This window comes from Lathyrus oleraceus, chromosome 6 (assembly GCF_024323335.1).
Source record: "Lathyrus oleraceus cultivar Zhongwan6 chromosome 6, CAAS_Psat_ZW6_1.0, whole genome shotgun sequence".
In the NCBI taxonomy this organism is placed as follows: domain Eukaryota; kingdom Viridiplantae; phylum Streptophyta; class Magnoliopsida; order Fabales; family Fabaceae; genus Lathyrus; species Lathyrus oleraceus.
The window spans coordinates 393,993,491-393,998,840 of record NC_066584.1 but is presented as its reverse complement, the minus strand read 5'-3'; positions in this window follow the sequence as shown (position 1 = coordinate 393,998,840).

Below are 5,350 nucleotides of genomic sequence, written 5' to 3'. Positions count from 1 at the left end.
TTACTCAAAACAAATGACCCTCATCATTTGATTCGGAAAATCCCGTTGGAAGATTTTCTAGTGGGTCGAGATCCATATTTCACTTCGTTCTAAGTCCGCGTAGGCGGATTACACAAAACTAGGTTATTTAGGTAGGAACTCCTTCCAATTGTATCTCATACAACTCTCGAAAATTTCAGTTGGGTGAATAACTCCTTATTCCAATCCATCATATGGATTATTCCCAACTCTTGCTTCTAAACATATATATAATCTTATTATAATTTGTTTAGTTAAGTTTGACCCATTGTTTTAACAGTTGGATATTACAATTATCCCATCGCACCTTACTAATATATAGATCATGCACCTCGCGTAGGCGAAACCTACATTATCCATTACTAGTCTTGATGAGTGTTAAAACTTGGAAAGCATAAACTTAATATTTAATTTGAGGGAATTGCAATTGTATGATCTCACCGGCTTATTTATCATATAAATCGTCTCTCACATGCATCAACATACATACACATGCATCAACATACATACACAATGAAACAGTTATGGCCCCTAGCGCAATTGTTCTCCCAAGCCAATGAGAGAACCTAAGCTAACCTACAACGATCTAAGCTTCTCCAAGCAAGATCTTCAAGGTTGTCCTCCTTTAGTATTGAATTCTTCTCTAAGCTTCTCCAAGCAAGATCTTCAAGGTTGTCCTCCTTTGATCTTCAAGGTTGTCCTTCTTTGACATTGTCTTCTTCTCTTTCTTCATATTTATATTACAGAAGAAACTCGTTTTACATACGAGGGATTGAGATGAGAAAAGAATTTACAATAAGAGATCAAAAGGAGAGGCACGACACGCAGGTCGTATTTAAAAACCCAAAACAAAATAAAGGAAGACTAAGGCCATAACTGATCACAACATGGCAACAATAATAAACACATTATTATTATTATTATTATTAATCTTAATTCCTTTAATTAATTAAAACCAAATTAAATTTCGGCGACCGATCACACTACGCAGAGTTAGCCGGGGGTTCCGATCACAACTCTTGCGTAGGCACAAAAATAGAAACCCCAAAATTTTGACTCTGTGAGTGTGACGACCGTCACAGGCCATGTGAGTGTGACGAGCGTCACAGGACACGTTACGACCGTCACAGGTCAAAAACAAAAAACGCCTAGAATTCTGTGAGTGTGACGACTGTCATGGGCGTGTTACGACCGTTACGCATCCAGTTTGTTACGCCTGTTACGCTCGTCACACGAGCTTCACGCGGCCAAACTAATAGGACTTTGAAACAGTCTACGGACCTCTTCCAAAAAGCCCTAAATTCACAACTCCTTGACGGCACAACCCTTGCGCTGTCACCAACCCTAATGCGCCAATTTCAGACCGTCAAACACACCTCGATTGTTGATTCAGTATGATTGATCAACAGGTCATTGCTTCACCATACTAATGTCGGATTCCGAAGCAAATGACCATTGATCGCTCAAAGGAAAACAATCATTTAGTGTTCGAATGAACGAAACAGAAACAGTATATCACATATACCGTATTTTGCATTAGGATTACTTATATCATATATAAGTTGATCGGTCTCAATTGCGTAACCTATGGACGATCGATGTATCGCTGCTTCACCATACTAATGTCGGATTCCGAAGCATAGTCAACATCAATCATCCAACTCGTACACTCATGATGCCAAATTTAATTACTCGTTTAATTAATTGATTCATTCTGTCTTTTAATCATATTAATACAGAAAATAAACAGCTATCCGAGTCATGGTTTCGTAAGTGGCTCTGATACCACTGAAGGAGAATTGCGGTCCAAAACGCAGCGGAAATTAAAATTTCTCCTTTAGAGATCCTTACGAATGGTCATGATCAGTGATAGAATATTTACCTCTTGTGACGGTTGAAACCTTTGGTGCATATCTCTTGTGACAATCAAAACCTTTGATGCAAATCCACGAAGCGATCACGAACGTTGAACGATGACAACGTCTCTACTCAGTCCACACGAACGGCTTCCTTCAATCTCAGTGCTAGCTGGTACGAATGAAGGCTTTGAGTGAGAGAGAGAGAGAGAGAGAGAGAGAGAGAGAGAGAGAGAGAGAGAGAGAGAGAGAGAGAGAGAGAGAGAGAGAGAGAGAGAGAGAGAGAGAAAACGAAATAAAATGCAACCGCCCTTTGTGCTTCTGCACAAGGGTTCTATTTATAGAACCACTTGTGTGGGCTTCAAGCTAAAAGCCCACTTAAGTGTATTTTGGCCCATATCTTATAATATGCCCAAAATCACTTAAGCCCATGGTACCTTACCATATTTCGTATTCTACTCAAGTACACTGTACCTTACGATGTTCTATAATCCACTTAAGGGCACCGTACCTTACGGTATTCCTTAGTTACTCTATCTCTCATCAATCCGTCCTTTGTATGTGACCCTGTAGGTTTTCGTGACGTTGGCAATTATATTAAATCACGCATTTAACATAATAAACAGTGAGCGGTATCTAGCAACACATCACTGCTACCCAAGACACGAAAAAGTCAAGTGATCTGACAATTCCTTCTGTGATAATACTTATGTGTATAATTACCCTTTTGCCCTTATGTCTATATTGAACACAAGGCATAGACCGTGTCATCCTTGTCCAGTTCAATATTGGGCCCATATACATTTATCCTGTTATGCAGGATGGGCAAATTCCATCTAGGTCACTCATGTCCCTCAGCATGCTTCGTGGAGTACCCATCAACTGTCTTTATGGTTATCCAGTTACGGACAACGTTGGATCAGCAATAAAGCCCTCGACTCTACACCTAGGATCCATAGTGGTTTCAGGTCGAAGAGTGGAATACACTATTATCACCATGAGAATAACTTATGACACTTTGCATAACGTTCTATATAGTATTCTCATAGCGGGTCAATCCGGTATAAATATTACTCCTAATATTCATACCTATGTTCAAGACTTGATAACTCTTTATCCATGATCCATGAGATGTGATCATCAGTCTACAAACATAATAGTCTTAATGCTTTAATGTTATCCCACTTCACACTAAAGCTCGACTACGGATACTTTAGGAATAGTGTCCTTATGTTTAATGTGTTCTCATGATTAAGTCACACTTAATACATTAAACGGACTATCTATTCCAGGGACTTTATTAATCAACCATAATAAAGAGAATGCCTTTTATTATTCGATACAAGTACCAAAATGTATTGGCCTCTAGGGCTTACACCAACAGATGGTTGTCAAAGCCACTGAGTTTGAAGTTAATAAGGAAATTAGCTTGAATGGCCAAGACACGGCTTCAAAAAGCCACAGGCTTGATTGTATATATGATGGCAAACCTTTGGGGTTTGAGAAAGACCCATTAACCTCGACCAAAAGGATGCAAGCTCAAGATCCTTTGGAAGAGATAGATTTGGCATATGTGTCAACTAAAAGGCCAACTTACATAACTTACAAGCTCGAACCAACCCTAAAAATAAGGGTAATCGAGATGTTGAAGGAGTTCAGAAACTGCTTCGCATGGGATCAACATGAGATGTCGAGGCTTAGCTGGGAGTTGGTGGAGTTAAAACTGCCAATCAAGCATGACAAGAGGCATGTAAAGCAAACTCCAAGAAGATTTGCACCAGAGGTCATGTCGAAGATCAAGGCATAAATCGAAAGACTGCTAAAAAATAGGTTCATATGACCTACAATGTATCTCTAATGGTTATCCAATATTGTTTCAATGTTCATCGATAATAGCTTCATCGATTCTTGTAGGATCAAATTGTGAAACAAAATCCTCAAACTCACATACCTTGTTAAGGGATCGTCAATTAGTGACTCCCTTAGAGATATCTTCAACAAAATTCTAGATAGGATGGTCTCTTGTTGATATCCATTATTTTGGATGATATGGATGTTTTGGTGGAGTATCTATGATTTGATCCTAGGTTAGTTATTCATTTATGACTTAATTTTCATTTTGGCCTTGATCTGGTTCTTGATTTTCCTCTAGATTTGTCTTTTCCAAGACACTTGCACAATCAATCACTTCTACTTCTAATGGTTTACGGTTAGATTCATCGAAAGTAACATGAAATGATTCTTTTGTTGTCAGATTTATTTTGTTAAACACCTTAAATACTTTGCTATGAGTCGAATATTCTATTAATATGCCTTTATCAACTTTTGCGTCAAATTTTCCAAGGTTATCCTTCCTGTTGTTAAGGATAAATAATTTTCACCCCGAGATATGTAAGTGAGACATATTTGGATTTATTTCTTTATATAGTTCATAAGGTGTGCACTTTAGAATTGTTCTTATCAAGACACGATTCATAACATAGAAAGCAATACTTACTGCATCAACCCAAAAATATTTAAGAAGGTTAGTCTCATTGAGCATCATCATCACAAGCTCTTCTAGAAATCTATTTTCACCTCTACTACCCCATTATGTTAGGGAGTTTGTGGAGTGGAAAATGCGTGTTGAATATCATTCACGTTACAAAAAAAATTGAATTCCTCATTTTAGAATTTCCCACCATGGTCGCTTCTGATGGATACAATGCTTTCTCCTTTTTTCATTATGGATAACCTTGGCCTGTTTTCGAGAATAGTATGTCGAGAATAGTAATCCATGATTATGATAGCATGGACATTTCCACATTGACTTACATTTTGGAATGGGCAAAAAAGTTCCATGTGAAGCCATTATAAGGACCGGTCCGTAGAAACAATATTTTTAGCTTTAAAAGAAGCCCGTACTTGATTTCTATTTTGGAATGCATCAAATAATCTATTACTTTCAAAACCTAAGTCTAGCATGTCATCTATGAGATCTTTGTGGACCAACTTGTTTAAGTGATCCATGTGGATGTCAGCTATTGTCATATGTCATAGACAAGATTCATCTTCGTTGCTCATGAGGCATACATCATTTGAAGAAATTATATTTAAATTTACTATGAATGTATTTCAAGTTCTTAAGCTCGTAAATAAAGGCTCGTAAATAGAGTTTATAATTGAAGAAAATTCGTAGGAATTAGATGTAATAAGGTTAGAAATTGTGAAATTGAATGGGTATGATCTGTGTTAGATAATATGAACGAATGCTGTGTAAAAATTGGACTGTGGGAGGTTGGATTTGAGAAATCTCGTAGCAGAGAAAAACCCATAGCAGATCTGGAATTTTGGTTTCTGGTCATACGCGTATGACACTAGGCCATACACGTATGAGATGGCCTGGAGGGGAGGAGGCTGGTGCTGATACGCGCCATACGCGTGTACTTACGCGTAGCCTGTGAGTGGTACGCGTATGGGGTGAGGCCATACGCGTA